This window comes from Aquarana catesbeiana, linkage group LG01, assembly GCF_042186555.1.
Source record: "Aquarana catesbeiana isolate 2022-GZ linkage group LG01, ASM4218655v1, whole genome shotgun sequence".
Classification (NCBI taxonomy): domain Eukaryota; kingdom Metazoa; phylum Chordata; class Amphibia; order Anura; family Ranidae; genus Aquarana; species Aquarana catesbeiana.
Genome location: NC_133324.1, coordinates 239,419,227 through 239,440,923, shown reverse-complemented (window position 1 = coordinate 239,440,923; position 21,697 = coordinate 239,419,227). Strand labels below are relative to the sequence as shown.

The window sequence follows — 21,697 nt, the reverse complement described above, 5'->3', positions numbered from 1 at the left end:
AACTTTTATTAATTTGCTGAAGGGAATGCCAGTTAGGCATTCAGAAATTGGCACATTTTTCCCCATACACTTTGTTAACCCCCACTCCTTTATTTCCATTTAGAATAAAGGGTATAAACACATTTTCAGACAAAGTAAACTGCCAAATCATTCTTTAACCGCTTCAACCCCGGAAGATTTTACCCACTTCCTGACCAGAGCACTGCGTCGCTTTAACTGACAATTGCGCGACGTTGCTCCCAAACAAAATTGACATCCTTTTTTCCACACAAATAGAGCTTTCTTTTGGTGGCATTTGATTACCTCAGTTTAGGCCGATCTGTATTCTTCTACATATTTTTGGTAAAAAAAAAAAAAAAATCGTTTGGTTTGCGCAAAAGTTATAGCGTTTACAAAATAGTGGATAGTTTATGGCATTTTTATTCATTTTTTTTTTTACTAGTAATGGCGGCGATCAGCTTTTTTTTTGTTTTTTTTTTATTGTGACTGCGACATTATGGCGAACACATCAGACATTTGACACATTTTTGGGACCATTGTCATTTTTATACAACAATCAGTGCTATAAAAATGCACTGATTCCTGTGTAAAATGACACTGGCAGTGAAGGGGTTATCCACTAGGGGGAGGGGTTAAGTCAGTACTAGGGAGTGTTTCTAACTGTAGGGGCTAGCTGTGATCTCTCTCTGATCACGTCACTGATCTCTGCTCCCGATGACAGAGCAGCGATCAGTGACACTGTCACTAGGCAGAACGGGGAGATGCTGTTTACATCAGCATCTCCCCGTTAGTCCTCTCCGTGATCGCGGGTAACCCCTGAGGCGATCGAGTCCGCAGGACCCGCGACCCGACTCACGGAGCTCGCGGCGGCGCGCACGTGATGGCATGGCGGGCAATTCAAAGGGACGTACCTGTACGCCCATTTACCCAGCCGTGCCATTCTGCTGACATACATCGGCGTGCGCCGGTCGGGAAGTGGTTAACAACCTGTGACTGATACTTGTTAAGACATACATACAGACATGCATACATACTATAATGATGAATTCTGTATCCAGGGGCGTACCTGCAGGGTTGCAATTGCTACCCGGCCCCATGGTGCAGAGGGGCCCATGCCCCCCCTGTACACCTGGATAAGAGGAGATAAGCTGCCTTCATATAGAGGAACCGATCTCCATTTTCCTCCTGCAGCTGCTGAATGCATGCGGGAGGGGAGGAAAATTGAGAGATTGGTTTCTCTATATTCAGCTACCCACACTGATCCTCCTATCCAGCTTTTCTGCTGCCCCCGTGTCTGTACTGATCACTGACTCAGATAGTGAGATAAAACTTGACAAACAGAGAAAAACTTTGTCAAATCCTCCCCCTTGCTGTGAGTGACAGGTGATTTACATATCTCGTGCACTAGCCTAAGACATGCATTATTTTTGAATTCCCTCCCCCACTCCTTTCTTCAGCAGCTCTGCAAGGATTGGCTGTTCCACACCTCAGCATGATTTGGCATGCTGAAGTCATGTGGTTACTTTCCTGTCTTTTCACTGGATGTTAGAGATCATAGCAGAAGTTCGGTGTAAGAAATACACAGGAGAAAATGCATATTGACCAGGGGAGTGTAGAGGTGGGCGGGGAGTCTACTGACATCACGACTCCACCCACCGAGCTCCAGACAACAGACCCACCCGCAGAATCTGCAGTTTTTCGGGTCTCATAACAGACAGAGGGGAGACATCTGACAGGTAAAGATACATACAGGAGGCATGTATATCCTTATAGATAACCCCTATGGCAGTTTAGAAAGGATGACATTGGGTTTACATCCACTTTAACTGTATGTATATATTGTTTGTATGACTTAACCCTGATGAAGGTTGGTCGGTTTTGAAAATGTATTATAATGGCATGGTGCTACTTTTCGTCTAATCTTTTGGATTGAGAGCAGCCCAGCCTCAGAGTGAATCGACTTGGGATCCAGCAGTTCAAACCCATTCCTTCTTGATAGCAGGGAAGCATTAGTGTGAAAAAAAACATGAGGGTTTACAAAGCCTTTAAGTGTAAACCTCTTTTCTTCTAATTTTAATGAGTGTCCACATGTCTTATTGAACTCTTCTGCAAAAAGGTTTTATCCCAGTTGCAGAACTAAAAGTCCCATGAGGCATAGCAAGACTGACAGCCACAAGCATAACACCCAGAGGCAGAGGCATGATGGGACTTGTAGTTTTGCAACAGCTGGAGGTCCACTAATTGCATTACCCTGCTGTAATTGGTGCTTCAACAAAGTATTGAGCAAAGGCTGTGAATACTTATGTACATGTGATTATTATTTTATTTTTATGTTGATAAATTTGCAAAGATTTCAAACAAACATCTTTCAGGTTGCGATTATGAGTTATTGTTCGTAGAATTTTGAGGAAAATACATTTAATCCATTCTGGAATAAGGCTTTAACATAACAAAATGTGAAAAGATAAGCGCTGTGAAAACATTGAAATAAAACCATACAGGCAGCCAGCAAACAAGCACAATCCACAGAATCTTTGTTAAAAAAATTACACTTCTTGCTTTTATATAATACGTTATGATGTGATACACCTAGTTGAGATCCCCTTGACAATGTCTCAGGCCGATTGTGCTACTGTCCAGCAAATGCATAGTGGTTTCCAGATACCTTTGTGTAATGAATGTTTTACATCTAGGATAGGGGTAGGCAACCTTTTGAGCATAGTGTGCCTCCCCCCCCCAAAAAAATAAAAAATAAATAAAGTGCCAGCTGCGTAGAAAAAAAGCCAACTTCACACTCAATCAAGAAAAGGAACCTTTGCTGTAAACCACTTGAATAATAGTAACAAATGAATGTTGAGCTTTGCACCGTCACACCTCAGATCACCCCAATTCCTGCACCATTACACCTCAGATCAGCCCCAATTCCTATACCTTTTACACCTCAAATCAGCCCCACCAAAGAAGGGCATAAAACAGGAATCAGTGGGGCAATGGATGGGGTCAAGCAGAGAAGAGGATGATTAAGACCATGCGTGAATATTTGCGCACACACACACATCACTTGTAGAGCAGTCCATTCATTTACATGCAAGAAATTTTTAAAAATTGCACTGCAGCAAACTACATGGTGCTGCAGCACCATGCAGTTTGCCAATGTGTGCCATTGGGAATTATTGGCACCCCTGCTCATCTGCTAAAGAGCATAGTGTTTCTGTGCAGGCCAGGAACACGCTCGATTTTGTGCTTGTTCCCAACATGCATAGATCTGAAACAACCAAGCCTTGGTTGTAAGCGTGATTTTCTTTTAGTTTTCTCAACTAATATAATTACATTTAACAGTCATTACATAAAAAAGAGAATATAAAATAGAGTGTGCAATCAGCGCAAAAAAATATACAACCAAGAAAATTATAAAACCAAATGAAATGAATAAAAGTCCAATATACTGGTGAACTACACATCCCAAAGGGTAAATAGACTCCACCGGTGAAGAACAGCAGCAGCAGGTAAATGGTGACAGACCCTCCACCTCCAATCTAATATCTACGCTCACCTCAGAGCATGGACTCCTGAACTAACGGGTAGTCATGCAACACAATCAGGTAGGTAACAGGTAAAAATCAATTGGAAATTTTCCTCCAGAGCATTTCCGTCAGTGGGGACATCAAGGCGTATATATAGAAGAGGAGGGAGATCTAAGTGCTCACTGTGCGATCAATATAAAATTAATTAAAGTCCAACATGGACTAATCACATGATACAGGATAAAAAAAAACTGGCTCATAGTACAAACACTATGCTGTGTGATATCGAAGGATGGCAGTGGGTGATGTCATCCGAGCGCGGCACCTCCCCCGTACGAGTTACGTTCGATTGAACTTCCTCAGTGGGCACTTTCTTAATACATATAATTACGTAAAAGAGGCCCCTGTAAAGAAGATTGTGGATAAATACCAAATCCAGCTGCCTGTGTCACTAAATATTCATAAAAAGGAGGGGATTCCAGCACTCAGAATGATGTGATGCCTCTATAAATAGTGTAATGGTGGCTTTAATAGCACATCTTAGTCAGTAGATTAGTCAGTATATTTAAAAAAAAAAAAAAAAAAAAGAAGAAGAAGGCAGCCATCCTCAGAGGGTGTCCATTACCTCTGTCAGCAAGAAAGGAAAATAAGAGGGGGGGGGGGGGTGCCAACTGAGATAGTCCTACTGTTAATAAAGTGTTAGTGTAATGTGTACACTTACAGGTTTAAAGGTTCACTACAATAGGCTAGGTGTATCTATTTCTTCGTTGAACACTCTCTTGTCGGGGGGACTCAACGAGTGTATCCAGTAGGTCTCCTGCTAACATAGGCGTTTGAAATGTTCTGCAGCAGGAAGGCCTCTGGAGATGGCCTCTATGACCCAGACTCTGAGGCCCATGGTGGATTTGTGATGTTCCTTCAGAAAATGTAGAGGGACACTGTTTATCCCAGCTCTTCTCTATAAAGCACCTGTGTTCGCCAAAGCGTTGGCGCAGGGTGTGTATAATCCTGCCCACATAGAAAAGGTCACATGGGCAGGTCAGACAGTACACCACGTACTCACTTTTGAAAAATTGTGAAATTTTTTTATGACAGTCATGAAATTGGGTTGTGAATCGTGTTGGTTGTGAGTCATCTGATGTTTTGAGGCCTGTTGAAAAGAGGCTTCTTGGACCAAAGTAGGTGGGTATCCTTTGTCCTGTATTTTTTCTGAGAGGAGTTTGCCCTGTATGTGGTAATCTTCCAAAACCAAAGATGAAGAGTACCACATACAGGGCAAACTCCTCTCAGAAAAATTCCAGGACAAAGGATACCCACCTACTTTGGTCCAAGCAGCCTTTCTTCAACAGGCCTCAAAACCCCCACCAAAACCCAAAACATCAGATGACCAACACAATTCACAACCCAATTTCATGACGGTCATAAAACAAAAATAAAAAAAAAAAGTGGAGAATATTATAGCTAAACATTGGTGCACCCTGCTTAGAGATCCTTTTTTGGGCTCTTCCCTTACCCAACAACCCAAGGTTTCCTATCGCAAAGCTAAAAATATAAAGAGTAAAATAGCACCCAGTAAAATCCAAAATGTTTTATCCACCTGTTTCACATACTCCCCTAATTCCATTAATAGGAATGTATCAATGTAAGAAAAAAATTATGCCTTACCTGTAAATTTGTTGATCATGGTAAAAAAAAAAAAAAATCAAAAACAAAAAAACTTTACCATCAAAAAGGTAAAACATACATCATAATAGAATTTCACAATTGTTCAAGCGAGTACGTGGTGTACTGTCTGACCTGCCCATGTGGCCTTTTCTATGTGGGCAGGACTATACGCACCCTGCGCCAACGATTTGGCGAACACAGGTGCTTTATAGAGAAGGGCTGGGATAAACAGTGTCCCTCCTACATTTTCTGAAGGAACATTACAAATCCACCATGGGCCTCAGAGTCTGGGTCATAGAGGCCATCTTCAGAGGTCTTCCTGCTGCAGAACATTTCAAATGCCTATGTTAGCAGGAGACCTACTGGATATACTCGTTGAACACTTTCGCCGGGGGGACTCAACGGAGAAATAGACACATTCCCTATTGTAGTTCCAGTTTACCATTTTTTCCTTCCTTTATAATTCCCATATATTCTTTTTGGTGTCTGGTGAAAGATTTTTTTTTGTGGTCGTTTTTTATTCACCCCTGGTCATAGAGTCCCTTGCTTATTTTCCCTCCCCCCCAAGAGAAATTGTCCCAATTTCCAAAAGTAATTGTAAAGGCAGAATGTTTTCAATCTTAATGCACTATATGCATGAAGTTAAAAAGCCTTCTGTGTGCAGCAGCCCCCCTCAGGCCCTCCAAAACTTACCCGAGCCCCCCCCCTCTATCCAGCAATGGCCACAAATGCCTCGTCAGTCCAGGACTCTCTCCTCATTGGCTGAGACACAACAGCGGCACCATTGGCTCCCACTGCTGTGAATTAAACTCAGTTAGCCAATCAGGGGAGAGAGGGGGCACAGCCAAACCACAGCTTCATGTCTCTATGGATACATGGAGCTGCAGCTTGGTTCGGGTGCCCCCATAGCAACTTGCTGGGGGACCCAAGAAGAGGAGGATCCAGGCTGCCTTGTGCAAAACCACTACACAGGGCAGGCAAGTATAACTTTTTTTTTCTTCTTTACTATCACTTTAAGAAACCAAAGCAACCCCTAGCCTCCTAGATTTAAAACAGCTTGTTGCGCCGCCCCCCCACCCCTACTGACTGTGTTGATGGGGGAATGCCTCCCACAGTGCTAAAGTGTTCTGTCGGAGCCGACTGTGCTTAAAGCCAGCCATACATGGATAGAAGTTTGGATGACTCAGCAGGGACCAGCAGAAGATCCATTCAGCGGGAGATCACTCAGTTGATATCCGCTGAGCCAGCGGATGACAGGTCAGTCTCTGCTCACTGAGCAGGGAGGGGTCTGTTAGAGCCCCACTGATTTCTATGGGGAGAGTGGACACCATGTCCGTTTTCATCAGATCTCATCCGATCCGCCAGATGGATAGCTAAATGTATCGCCTTACATCTGTTTTTAGCGGATCGGATGGCAGGTGGGTGTCAGCGGACACTTCTCTGACACCCGCCTGCCCTTGGGAGTCAATGGGTGGCCCGCTCGGATCCGCCTGAAAAATGGACAGGTGGGTCCGAGCAGGGTTATTGTGTGAAAGGGGCCTAAAGCCGATCCAGATTATAGTCAATGACAAATAGGGAGACAAAAAAAAGAAAAAAAAAAAAAAAAAAAAAAGGAAGGTTCCCATCAAAGTTGCAAACCCAATGTTTACATTTTCAGGACAGGTGTATAACCAAAATGATAGTGATCTGCACAGTGTGACAGGATGCAATCTTTTTGGCAGTGATATTTTTTCCAGTAATGGCTCAGTAATAATATTATATAATAAAATGTAACGATTGTGTCACCTGGCTAGCTTGGCAACACAATGTAGAAAGCCGTGACATGTGACGAGCCCACAACAAATACATTTTCAATTGTGTGCCCTGTTTAGATACAATAAATACATTGTGACAAGCTGATACATGCCTCTAGGAAAAAAGTTTATTTTATTTTCAAGGTCATTTCTGCATTTTTCTAATAGTATCTTTCTATCATCATTGCAACCCTGGTCTCTATACAGAAGAGATTCTGATGTTTGCAGTATGTACAACCAGACCTTAAAAAAGGTTCAAAGCATATGGTTCCATGTTACTCTTTCTTTATATAAAAACTGAAAATGGATTTGGGCTGGTTCCGAGGCCTTACCTCATCAGAACACAGCGGAGTTTTGGTTATGACTTCCCTTGAAAAGACCCGGCTCCGAGGTATTATCTTTCTCACCCCTTGTGTGGAATACACCAGACACCTCAGGTAGCCAATAGACATAATGTCATCCTGAGTCTATAATGTTTCATTCTATGTAATGCATATTTGTATTGACATAGTATACCAAGACTCTTCATATTAAGTTGTATGTCCTTGAACCATGTCCTTTGACAAAAAAAAAAAATCAATTGCAGCCTCACTGTGCCCATCAAAGGCAGCCACTGTGCCCATACAGAGTAAGTATAATAAGACATATAAGTAATACGCAGTATGAGACAAGGTTTATTTCCTGTAACCAACAGAGACCTTAAAATGTAATGGGGCTATTTATAAATTAAAATAGAGGGTTGTTGTTGCCCATAATGAACAACAGGTTTCACAATCTATCCTTCATGAAAATCGCTCAAGCAATCCTTCCTTTTTTTTTTTGTAAGTCCTCCAAATTGCACATATACCGTGTAAAGCAGATACAGGTACATTGCATTTTACTTCCTTTAATTGTTTCTCAGTAAATTTTGTGCCACTCACAGCGTTGCACCCGCTTCTCACTTTTTTGGATGCCTATTAGAGCCTCTGGCTCTAATCAGGTGCTTCCAAAAAACACCCACCCCGCTGTAATTCAGGTGCCCAGTGAGCGAAAAGGGGCCGGACACCTGAATAGGGGGAGATTAGATAGATAGATAGATAGATAGATAGATAGATAGATAGATAGATAGATAGATAGATAGATAGATAGATAGATAGATGCAATGCATCTATCTATGGTGATTAGAGAGTGACAGGAGGGGGGGCAGCGCTCCTGCTCCCTTTATGGACGCACTGCCACTGATGCATAGGATGTGTGAAGTGCCCTAAACGCTCTTAAAACGCTACTGCATAAAGCTACTACCAGCATTTTTATCCAGCAATTTTTTTTTAGCTTATAAGGGGAAAAAAAAAAAAAAAAAAAAGAGATTGCATGGAGCTTAATAATAAAGTATCAATATTACTATTCTTACTCATTATGACCTCATGCCATTGTGCAGTGTCCAGCCATACAGCCAGCAGTCTGTCAAAATCAATGACAGGCTGAATTGCGCAGTGGCTGATAGTACTCTCATTAAGCCCTGGTTCACACTGGTGCGTTCTGACAGGTCAAATCAGCTGCATTTGCCGGCAATGGAACGGTCCTTATTGGTGTGACGCCGCATCTGCAGCGCTGCACCGATTTCAAAAAGTAGTTTCTGTACTATTTTTTGCGATTTCGGCCCGCGATTTACATTGACATCTGTGCACATTGACATCTAATGTTATACTGACATCTGTTACATTGACATCTAATGGTGGCCGAAATCAGGACGGACAAGCAGGAGTGAAATCGTGAGAGTTCAGCTGAACTTACACGACTTCATTCCCGCAGCCCAGTGTGGCCAGTGGGCTTGTGCTCGGTTTCCACTATTGTAACCCCAAAGTCGTGCGATTAATTTTTTTTGCCGCAATTTTGATGCGACAGGAAACAATTCCTGTGTATTCTTGAGGTCTATGGACCTCAAGTCACATCAAAGTGGTACCAAAGTAGTGCAGGGACTACCTTGAAGTCGCACAGATATGAACGGTACTCATTGGAAATCATGGGGAAAGACCTGTCATGCGACTTTGCAGTCCCAAGTTGCACAAGTCGCATGAGTGGTAACCAAGCCTAAGGGTTGGATATGTTCAGGGATGTATGCCCAGAACACAGGTATTTTGCATTTCAATCACACATCCCTGGCCCTAAATGTGAGAAACCTTTTCGTACAACATCCAGCCACAGGTTTCGACAGGCTACTGAACAACGTGCCTCCTAAGCACGCCAGGATTTGATGCACAATGGGTTACGCGCTCAGCTTACATGTTGCCTAACCCAGTTTTGGCAGTTATGTTTCTTGCTATGTATGTTTGCGTTTTCTCACAAATTACAATTGGCATGGTTTCAGGTGTACAATAAATTATTTTTCTGATTTAAAGAACTGGAGTAGATTGTAAGCCCCTTGAGTGCAGGGACTGGAGTGAATGTACATTATATAAGTCAAGCGCTGTGTAAATTGACAGCACTATACAAGTACTAACATTAATAATAAAAATAGAGGCAGCAAACATCACATCCACCATAAACCACAACCAGACCAATGAAACCAGATACAACTCTAGTGTGACTTCAAGTGGCATTAAACCCAAAAATGATATATTGCAGCTTACCAATTATTAGATGTGGCAGCTGCGTTTGTTTTCTTTTTTTTCTAGCCTCTTCTCCCTCCCTCCTGTATTAGAGTGCCTCCACTCTGATGGGCAGATTTGGACAGCAGCATGGTCAGTCGGGGGGGGGGTGGGTTAGATGTACTGGCAGATTTAAAGCTGAATTCCAGCTAACATTTTATAATCAGTTACAACAAACTTTTTTTTTTTTTTTCTTTTGAGATAAAGGATTTATAGCTGAAAAAGCTGATCATTGTAAACACCTGTTAGGCCCCTTTCACACTGGAGCGTCGGCGGCAAAGCGACGATATTTTTAGCGACGCTTTACCGTTGTATTTGTGGAGGTATTCAGCCGCTAGTGGGGCACTTTTAACTGCCGCTTGTGGCCAAAAAAGGGTTAAAACCACCCGCAATTTGCCGGCGGTATAGCCGCGCTGCCCTTTGATTTCAATGGGCAGGAGCGGTATAAACATTGCTCCAAAGATGCTGCTAGCAGGAAAAATAGCACTTGCAAAGCACCCTGAAAGAGCCGCTCATGTCTCTCCAATGTGAAAGCCCCGAGGGCTTTCACACTGGAGTGGTGCGCTGGCAGGACGCTAAAAAAAAAAAAAAAAAAAAAGTCCTGCTAGCAGCATCTTTGGAGCGGTGAAGGAGCGATTTGCAGGTGCTATTTTTTAGCGCTATATCGCCTGCAAAGCGCCTCAGTGTGAAAGGGATCTACATCTTGGTTCACACTGGTGCCATACGGGAACCAGCACAATTCCTGTGTTTGGGTTCCTGCATTGCATATAAGAAAATTGGGTGAACATTTTCATCAGAGGAATCATTTTCTGATAGTGTGTACACAAACTTTCGACAGACGATTCCGACCGAAAATTTCCTTAGAGGCAAACTCAAAAATTCTTTTCGTACGGAACAGAAGTAACGATTTTCGTTTAATGTGTTCCATTTTCGTACGATTTTCAGATATGATCAGAAACAAAAAAATAAATAACAAAAACCTTTGTCATGCGAGAATTTTCATACATTTCTAGTCTTATTTCCGACTTGTTGTAAAACACTGAGGAAACCGGCAAGTCGTTCGCCTGATTTCTTCATAGCTGCAATATAAGAAAAGTTCACTTTTGGGTTTAATACATCTTTGAATTCTTTGCTGGAAATCATCAGTTTGTGGTCCATTTCTTTTTTTTTTTCCCACGCAGGATTCGCACAGATTTCTAAAATGTGTGAAAACATTTGTAAAGAAGTGTGTGGGCTTCTCATAGAAAAGAACAGACAAGTCATGTGAGTACAGAGTAGGTTGGGGATAGTAGTTTGTAAGCAGAACCAGCTCCAGTGATAAGAGTAGTACAGCACTATAGAGACAGCTCTGCCTGTTCCCTCCATATACAATACACAGGACACCCAGCACGTCTGTATACAATACATAGGACACTCACCACTCAGCTCTGCCTGCCTCTCCAGGATCCTCCAGCCTCGGAATCCTCACCATACATCCTCACGGGATATTTAAATGACGGCGGAGGGATCTCTTCATTCCGTCACTGTGATGTTTACCGGAGTCAAAGTACATGTAGAAAGTAGTTCCTGGAAGTCCTCCTCCTGAGTCAGCACTCAGCTCAGTCAGCACATGATGGGAGAGGGTTGTCTGCTCCAAGTCTCCACACCTCACACTCCTCAGGATACTCTCAGGAAGGATACTCTCATTTATTATCTCATTCTGCTTGTTTGCTATCTTTGAGCTGCTATCTTCTATTTTACTAGGAATTTAGATGTTTTTTGGTTGGTGTTGCACTGTGTAATGTATTTTATGTTAGAGCTGTTGTAGCCGGGTGTCTGAGCCTGTTCAGAGTAATTGCTGGTGTATATTCTCAGCCCAGGAGCGGCGGATAAATGTAAAATAAATATATAGTGCCTCAATAGAAATGCTCACCATAAAAACAATGTGAAAATGTTTTTTTTTCTTTGTTTTTTTTTTTACAATAATTTATTGTTAAAAAAAAAAATGTGATAACAAAAGCAAAACAATTGTTTGTGACTAAAACAATATACAAATTATTTGTGATTCATAATAAAAATAATAAACGACTCAAGTGATTTTTCCATCAAATAAAATGGACTTTCAGGGGCAGTTCACACCACATACATTCCAGTGCGTTTTTTTTTCTGCATCAAAAACGCATGGAAAGTAAGTTATTTGGTTTGCAATGGCATAGTTCACACCAGTGCGGTCAGTTCCAGGGTATTTCAGTTCCAGAAGAAAAAAAGTTCACACCAGTGCAGTCAGTAGAAGTAGAACATGCTGCATTTTGCTGCCAGTGCACACCACATGTAGTCTAGTGCATTCTTTTTCTGCATCAAAAACGCATGGAAAGTAAGTTATATGGTTTCCAATGGCATAGTTCACACCAGTGCGGTCAGTTCCAGGGTATTTCAGTTCCAGAAGAAAAAAAGTTCACACCAGTGCAGTCAGTAGAAGTAGAACATGCTGCATTTTTCCTGGACTGTGCTGCAACATGGTAAAATGCATCAAAAACCCACCGGAATGCACTGGAACGCATCAAAAAGGCACTGGACTCCAGTACAGTGAGAAAAAAAAAACTGGAAAAAAGAAGAAAAAAGCATCTGGAATGCATCAAGAAACAAGTCAAAAATACGCTAAAAACGCGCATGCAGAAACGCATCCAGAACTGATCTGGAGTACGTTTTTGTGGCGTGAACCAGCCCTTAACTACTAGACCTCCAGAAGATTTCCCCCCCTTCATGACCAGGCCATTTTTTTGCAGGTCGCAACTGCACTACTTTAACTGGCGATTGCGCAGCCATGCAATGCTGTACACAAACTAAATTTGTATCATTTTTTCACACAAATAGAGCTTTCTTTTCACTGGATTTTTTAAATATTTTTTGCAATATAAATGAAAAAAAATGAAAAATTTGAAAAAAAAAAACAGTATTTTTTACTTTCTGCTACAAAACATATCCAAAAATGTTTTTTTTTAAAAAAATCGAATTTCTTCATAAATTTTTTTCTGAAAGGTAATCAGCTACATTTGATAAAAAAAAACAAAAAAAAAAAAACAATAAATGTATATTGATTAGTTTGCGTTAAAGTTACAAACTATTATTTTTATATATATATACTGGAATTTTTTTTTTAATACTACTAATGGTTGTGATCAGCAACCTATAATGGGACTGCGATAGTGCAGTGGGAAATCTGACACTAAGTGACGCGCAGGGGGGGGGGGGGGGACAGATTGACTGCCATTGACATCACCAGTGACATTAATATAGTGATCAGTGAAAATATTATTCACTGTCATTGTACTGACACTGGCTGGGAAGGGTCTAACATATAGGGCGATCAAGGGGTTAAATGTATGCCTAATGTGTAAAGTGTGCTGTTTTTACTTATAGATATCTACGTTTCTACAAAGCAGGGATGAGAAACAGAGAGATCGTTCTCTCTGTATAGAGCACTGTGTTGATTGTCAATCAGCCAATCGGCAGGTCCTGGCCGCGAATCATTGCTGACAGGCTCCTGCTGTGTACAATCACAGCCGGTGCCAGACGGGGAGGGTGGCCTTAACCAGATAGTATAATAAACAAATCACCCGCACTGGATGTACTAGTGTCTACATGAACTAGTCTTGTTGCTGCTGTTCATGACGCTGTCAAAAATATATTAAACCACAACCCACAGGGCGTGGCTTGGCTATGAAGGAGTGAGGACGTGCATCGCCTCAGCTCCTCCTCCACCGCTGCTTACTAACCAGCACAGAGGGGTGATATCGACTCCAAAGCAGCAGTAATGTCCCAGGGCCGGCGGGCACTCTCCCAGCAGTCGAGGACGGAGGGGACCCGACATGAGCAGCTGGAGGCTTTCTTCGGCGGGGCCCGCGGACTGGGACTCGAGGCCTCCAAGATGGCGCCGACCCTGAAGGCATCCAAAGCAGCCAAGGCAGCGCAGAAAGCTGCGGCCCAGCAGCAACAGACCGCTGACTCCCAGATACCCTCTCCAAGGATGGTGAGTGACTCTGCCCCCCCCCCCCCACACACACACCTTCCCCGGGATCCTCTGCCTCACAAGTCTGGGGCCCAGACATTGCTGATTTCCTAGGGGACGGGGACATAAAGCGCCATATTTGGTCCCTCCCCACCCGGGAAGACCTGGAAAGATTCACTGCCAGAGTGGAGAAGGCCTTTAAGGCCGACATAGCACAGCTCAAAGCAGACACTAATCTCCTGGGGGCTAGAATGGAATCTGTAGAGCAGAGAGTTGATGAGGCCCTACCAGCCATCTCTATACTACAGGACAGCTGCAACGCCCAAGTTTAGAAAATTGAGGCTTTACTGGGTCAGATGATTTTGAGAACCGCAGCAGAAGGGCCAACATCCGCAAACGTGGCCTGCCAGAAGCCACAGCTCCCAAGGATATTGTCCCCACCTTGGAGGACATATTCAGGGAGATCATTGGACTGCCTGCAACAGCGATCATTGAAATCGATCGCACTCACAGAGCCCTTAGACCTCCTTCCCAAGATGTAGATAATCCTAGAGATGTAATTTGCAAGCTCCACAAGTATACATTGAAAGATCGGATCATGCAAAAAATGAGGGGGAGGCAGTTGATGGGGCCCACCTCTTCTTCTTCTACCAGGACATCTCCAGGCGCACCCTTATGCAGCGCATGACCCTCCGACCACTGCTGGAAACAATTCAAAAAGCTGGCCTGCCCTATCGCTGGGGATTCCCCTTTTACCTTCAAGCGACCAAAGATGGCAAACAAGCTACGCTGCGCAACAAGGACGACCTCCCAAATTTCCTGGACACTCTGGGGCTGGAGCCAGTAGATTTGCCCGACTGGAGAGGACCACGGGAGTACCCCCATATGCAACTTCCACAACCCTGGAAACCAGCTAAGTGCAGGAGACTGCAGGCGCCCCTCTTATGCCTCTCCTAGAGGCCACACGTCCCCAGGGAACTAAAGGAACTTTCCTTCCCACACATTGGTTGCTGCTCCCCAGTTATAGGGCGTACACACGGTCGGACTTTGTTCGGACATTCCGACAACAAAATCCTAGGATTTTTTCTGACGGATGTTGGCTCAAACTTGTCTTGCATACACACGGTCACACAAAGTTGTCGGAAAATCCGATCGTTCTAAACGCGGTGACGTAAAACACGTACGTCGGGACTATAAACAGGGCAGTGGCCAATAGCTTTCATCTCTTTATTTATTCTGAGCATGCGTGGCACTTTGTCTGTCGGATTTGTGTACACACAATCGGAATTTCCGACAACGGATTTTGTTGTCGGAAAATTTTATCTCCTGCTCTCCAACTTTGTGTGTCGGAAAATCCGATGGAAAATGTCCGATGGAGCCCCCACACGGTCGGAATTTCCGACAACACGCTCCGATCGGACATTTTCCATCGCAAAATACGACCGTGTGTACGGGCCATTACTGGTAATTTTCCCTATTTCCAGGTTTTTTTTATTTTTGAACTTTTTTGTTTGCGCTTTGAGAAAGGCTCAGGCCTTTCAAACTTGTCTTACTGCCTGGGAGGATGGTATTGACTCTGTGGCAATGTGCACCATCATGTGCTTCCCTAAAGGGACTCATGCCTCTATTAGACCAATTGAGCCTGACTTCCTCCATTGGCCTTTGCAGATGGCCTGAAGCTGGGGCCTCAACCCCTGCCCAACTCCCCCCCCCCGGCCCCCCTGCCTTCCCAGTTTATCCCTTGGTTCAGCAAACTGATCCCCCCTCTTAAACAATTGCTAAACACCCGAAGGGTGGTGGTGGACAGGGACTGACCCCCGCGTCCTGCCCTCTCATGTTGGTCCACGTTCCCCCAACGTAGGCCGTACCTCACTAGGTATATGTCCTCTTTTGGAAATGAGGACGGGTCCCGGGGGTTCCCCCCTTGTAGGGCTGAACCCAGTGCCTGCCCCCTAGGTATTTCAAGATGGGGTATTTTTCCCCAGGATACGATATGTGTTACAAGTTTGTTTTGATGCCTCACTGTTTCTCTTTCTCTACCTTCTGTTTTTCTCCTTCTCATTACATACCTTTTTACAGGAACAGCCTCCGGCTCCGCCTCTCGCGCTACACCCGTCATCGTGGCAAAATAATCCCCTGCCAAAAGGACTCCCTATGACATCACTTAAGGTACTTTCCTATAACGTCCGAGGTCTCTGCTCTGCATGTAAGCGTAGCGAGTTATGGTGGGAACTGGAACGGTCCGGGGAACAGGGGGTCCTCTTGCAGGAAACACATTTCACATCCCGGTCAATACCCAAATTGCCAACTCGCCTATATAATCAGTGGTTCCTAAGCAACTCACCGGTCGCGAAATCTAGGGGCACGGCTATTGCCATACATAAATCTTGTCCCTTCCAAGTCACAAAGAGTAGAGTGGACCACCTGGGAAGGTATATCTTCTAAAAGGGAGCTATAGCAGGTCAGAAACTCACAGTGGCTATGATTAATGCCCCTAACTCTAATCAACTTACGTTCATTGACAGTACCCTAGACTGCCTGGCAGACTTCAGGGAAGGCCCTCTGATTCTGGGAGGTGATTTTAATGTCAGCCCAGACCTGCTGCTTGACACATCATACAGACGCCCCTCACACTCCCATGCCTTCCTTAAACACTTTCGTAGATCCCTACAGGCCCACTGCCTGCTGGACAGCTGGCGTGTGATTCATCCTTCAGACAGAGACTATAATTACTACTCAAAGGTCCATGATGTCTATACCCATATAGACCTAATCTGTGTAGACCATTTGGCTCTGGAGATGCTGCAGGCCTCGTCCATCGGGAGTCTCACTATATCCGACCATGGCCCCTGTGACGGCCACATTGGCTCTGCAGCCGGATACAGGTAGGGCTTGATCATGGCGACTGAACGAGTCCCTGCTGGACGATGCGGCGGAGGGCATGAGTAAAGGGATTATCTGGGAGGGTCACAAGGCGGTTGTGAGGGGTGAACTGATCTCTCAGGGATCCAGGCTCAAGAAAGCCCGACAAGTGGACTTTAATAGGGTGCTGCAGGCACTTCAACAGGCAGAACTTAAACACAAAAACAACGGAGACCCAGGGGCTCTGTGGGAACCGACTGACCTGAGAGAGTTATTCCTATGCTTACTGGACCATCAGACGTGTAAACAGTTGTGATACATGTCGCACAAGTACTATGAGCATGGCAATAAATGTGGCCGAATGCTCGCCAGAGCTCTCAGGAGAAAGTGTGCGCAAGTGTTAGTACATAAGCTGTGCCTACCCTCTGATGTACTGACGGTCAAGTCCTCCCAAATAGCCTCTGGGTTCCGGGACTATTACGCAACTCTTTGTGACCTAGGTTCGGCTCAGACACCAGGAGCTCAGGAAGCAAAACTGACTGACATCCAAACCTTCCTAACTGCTTCTGGCCTTCCCCCGCTGACGGACGAGCAATGCACTACACTGGAATCCCCAATTACACCTGCTGAGATAGAGTCAACGGTAAAGTGTTTGCCTAGTGGTAAGAGCCCTGGTCCTGACGGGTTCACCAAGGCTTACTAAAAGCTTTTCTTGCCCCTGCTGTAAGAGTCGATATGTGGTTACTTCAACTCCATAGCAGATGGAAACGCTATCCCAGGGGAGGCACTATTGGCTCATATCTCAGTGATCCCCACAGAAGGGAAAGACCTTACTATACCCCAAAGCTACCGACCCATATTTCTCCTTAATGTGGATATAAAAATTTTAGCAAAAATTCTCGCCACCAGGCTGAAACACCTAATCCCAATTATTGTCCATCCTGACCAGACCGGATTCATCATAGGCGAGGAAGCTAGGGATAACTCCATTAGGGCTATACAGTTAATTCATTGGGCGCGTACCTCCCCTGACTCCCCCCAGTACCTGATTCTTTTTACCGACGCAGAGAAAGCATTTGACCGGGTGGACTGGACCTACTTACGCGCTGTACTTGAGACCATAGGACTACACACACACACATGCTGCCCTGGATCATGGCCTTTTACTCCGATCCGAGTGCACAAGTCAAGGTTAATGGCCTCCTCTCCCCCAGATTCTCGATCAGAAATGGCACGAGACAGGGGTGTCCGCTTTCACCTATTCTCTTCGCCCTGGTGCTGGAACCGTTTCTACGCACCGTACAGGCAAACACTGACATCAAAGGATTGAAGGTGGGATATATGGAGCACAACCTCTGGGCGTATGCCGATGACGTGCTATTCCACCTCACAGAACTCCTGATCTCCCTGCCAAATCTAATGCAGTAACTCCAACATTTTGGGACGCTCTCTAACTTTAAAATCCTGCGGAAGGCATGGGAAAGGGGTGAGATGGAGTTTGACGGAGCAGCTATCCAGGTCCTGCCTGACTTATGCCTGGAGACTTTGCAGTGACGAGCGATGTTGAAACCTGTGCTGGAACTGGTCAGATGGTCTGGCATTACCTACAGATGGGGTTTCCTCATTTCGGTAACCTTTCGGAAAGCCCAGCACTCCTTCACTTTACGCTCCCCAGCGGACCTCCCTGCTCTATTCATCTTCCTGGAGGCTGACTCTGAAGGTGGGATATATGGAGCACAACCTCCAGGAAGATGAATAGAGCAGGGAGGTCCGCTGGGGAGCGTAAAGTGAAGGAGTGCTGGGCTTTCCGAAAGGTTACCGAAATGAGGAAACCCCATCTGTAGGTAATGCCAGACCATCTGACCAGTTCCAGCACAGGTTTCAACATCGCTGTTGAAACCTGTGAGTGCTATTCCGTGAGTGCTATTCCACCTCACGGAACCCCTGATCTCCCTGCCAAATCTGATGCAGTAACTCCAACATTTTGGGACGCTCTCTAACTTTAAAATCAATTACGCGGGGAGTGTGGGCTGGACATGGCCGAGTGAGGACGTGTACTTGTGGAGCTCCTGGTCCGTCCTGGCCTAAACCAGCCTAATTCCAGCCACTACGTTTCAATACTCCCCGGCATGTACTCTGCTGGGAAGTAGAGGGGAAAGAAAGGAAGGAAAGCCACCTCCCACACCTCGATTGAGCGGAGCAATACAGCGTTACTTTACAACCTCGCAAGAGGGCTCCCCGACGGCCAAGATGGTGTACACCACGCGACCTGGCTGACACACGAATTCTCTGCTACAGGACCCCCCGGCCTCCCCTACTACCTCCCTTGCCTCGGAGGGGGGTTTTGACACCCCGGCGATGTTCCGCTCGGAGCCCCAGAACTTGCTGCACTCCGGCCATACAACGCTCACCCTGAGGGCAGACGCAGAACTACGGGAGCTGCTGCAGGCCCTGCCAACGAGGGCCGACATTGAATCGCTTGCCGGCAGACTAGAGGTGACCCACCGCAAAGAAATATCGGCGGTCCGGAAGGAAGTAAAATTGCTCTCAGTTCGGATGGGATCGGGGGAGTCAGCGGTATCGGCGCTTGAGCAAAGGGTAATGGTAGTGGTGGTCTTGCAGACATCCCAGTTGGCCGCGGTGCTCGCGCAACATCTCCAGCTAGAGGAAATCGAGGACTGCAGCCGGAGGAATAATCTCCGGCTCTGAGGCCTGCCGAGGGCTACAGGGGCTGAGGGCTTGGCGGTGTCTGCACTGGCCATCTTTCAAGACATAACAGAGGCCTTTCCGATCAATATGTCCCTCGACCAGATACACAGAGCTCTGGGCCCACGATCCTTTGATGCAAGCAGGCCACGTGATGTGATATGCCGTGTACACCATTATTCCCACAAGGAACTCATCCTGCGGAAGGCATGGGAAAGGGGTGAGATGGAGTTTGACGGAGCAGCTATCCAGGTCCTGCCTGACTTATGCCTGGAGACTTTGCAGTGACGAGCGATGTTGAAACCTGTGCTGGAACTGGTCAGATGGTCTGGCATTACCTACAGATGGGGTTTCCTCATTTCGGTAACCTTTCGGAAAGCCCAGCACTCCTTCACTTTACGCTCCCCAGCGGACCTCCCTGCTCTATTCATCTTCCTGGAGGCTGACCAAGTGGACGTCCCTGACTGACTCCAGATGATCCAATGCTTCGCCCCTTGTCCAGGCATCTCGGGTCAGAGGAGGGCCCACTCACCCAGACCGCAACAGAGCCAGCGCAGGTCCCGTATTTCCTCCCCGGAGGTGACCAGGGAAGCCTAACGGAGGCGGACGGGTTGGTAAACTTGCAGGTACGCTGTTTTTTCTTGTGTACCTCTCCCGAAGTAATGAGCTCCCCTGTCCGACCCCCTGTCATCCACCTTGTTTGATTTTTTTTTTTTTGATTTTTCTTTTGGATGACATGCCCCCCAGTGCCCCACATTCAGGGTAAGTGGTTGGGGGGGATTACCTTTCCCATGGGCAGATAAAACTCACACCCCCCCCAGAACCCTTTGGGTGACACGGCCCCTCTTGTCCCCCCCCCACCCCGCGAGGGACTGGCGGTCTCCACAGACATTTTTGGACTGAGACTCCCACTGACTCAAGAGACTGCAGGGTTTCCAAGCAGCAGAGCCCAACGAGCCCCTGAGCGTTGCACTTCATGATGATGTGGGGGCCACATTTACTACACCAGGTAGATCTGTACACCTTCATGTTCCAGGACTACACGCCTGACTTGTGTCTCCGGTAATTGCTCTTGGCGGGGGATTGTGGGTCCACCCGCATGGACTTTAGCTCCCAGTAGTAGCCTTCACTAACCATTGTTTTATTTTTATTTTTGTGTAAACAATTAGTGTAGCGCTAAATAGTGAAATACCTCTGTAAATAAACAGTGATAAAAAATCTCTGCTCTGAGAGTGATAATAAATCACCTACTATAGGTACATGTGCAAAAAGTGCTGACATTAGGCAAATAACATTAAGCAATGACAAATAATATATAATAATAATATTGTGCATAAGAAATGAATGCACTAAAATGCATACAAAGGAGAAAATTCACTGTGGGACAGCAAAACAGCTCATGATGTGCATATCCAAAAACATAAACACCATAGTCCAAAAAAGTGCCAATAATGAAAAGTCCACTTTCGGAGGTGATGAGAAGCTGAGATTTCAAATGGAATGACTCGGATAAATATGGAAACTTCAAGAGCAGTAGTCAAATGGAAAAGATGAAATACTCTTACCAGATGTGCTGGACGCACATACCATAAGGCAGTGAGTCTAATGGGCTCTAGGCGCTGAACTCCTAGCGCTCTAGATGGAGAGGCCGGACGGGACCAAGCGATGGATCCTTGACATCAAAAACATGCGACCGAGTAGCATCAAAGGGTCAATCGATAGGTCAAAGATGAGTCACTCCAAATGATAACCATAGGGATGGATGTTCATGGTAGCAGAGTGCAATGTGTGTCAATGTTGTCAGGTAGTTGGGGCTCTCCTCCTACTGCTGTCAGGTTGGGCTCTGTCCCCATCCAGGTGATGTGATAAGAGGTGAGTGAGCTGGCCGTGCGGTAGACGTGGAGTGATCGCAGTTCCTGAAAGCCTGTGCTCTGTCCTCCGTTCTATTCCCAGCGGAATGTTCTCACCGCTCCAGAGCGCTCAGTGATATGATTTACAATTAACACCAGTGCCTGCCTTGGCCCATAAAACCGTGATCGGAGTGGTCCTTATAAAACACGAGGCGCGAATCAAACGTGATCGAGAGCGACAATTGCTTCTACTCCTTCATAAGATATGTGACACAGAAGTAAACCATAAACGAACACCAACAGCTGCATTAGAAATGGAACTGTTGTCCCTTAGACGGCAAACAGTGGTCTCACTGCATTATAAAGCTAAGGCGGCGTTACAGTTTTGTAGGAAGCTTGCCTATGAGTCGGGCAACAAATGTGGGAAACTCTTAGCTAAAGCGGTTAGATGTCACAGACTGAATACATATATACCCAAAATCATCTTGTCATCGGGGCGCAAGAAGGCCATGCCCACCCAAATTGCACAGGAATTCCAAGACTACTATTCTGCTCTCTATAAACTCCAAAAGCAACCCGCTACTGACTCTGCGATTAGCAGACAACCTTGCCTCTTCCCGTATCCCTCAGCTTACTGAGGAGATGGGGGCAGAGATGGACAGGCCCATTACCCTAGAGGAAT

At 45.5% G+C, this 21,697-nt stretch overlaps 1 protein-coding gene across 1 annotated transcript in view; it reads right to left on the bottom strand.

Annotated features, from left to right (window-relative positions):
- HVCN1 (hydrogen voltage gated channel 1) overlaps window positions 1-11,182 on the bottom strand; it is a 73,167-nt gene extending 61,985 nt beyond the window's left edge. The window contains exon 1 of the mRNA XM_073626340.1: window positions 11,028-11,182. The gene's annotated coding sequence lies outside the window, so the exon portion shown is untranslated. The remainder of the gene's footprint in view (window positions 1-11,027) is intronic.
- Between the last annotated feature and the right edge of the window lie 10,515 nt (window positions 11,183-21,697).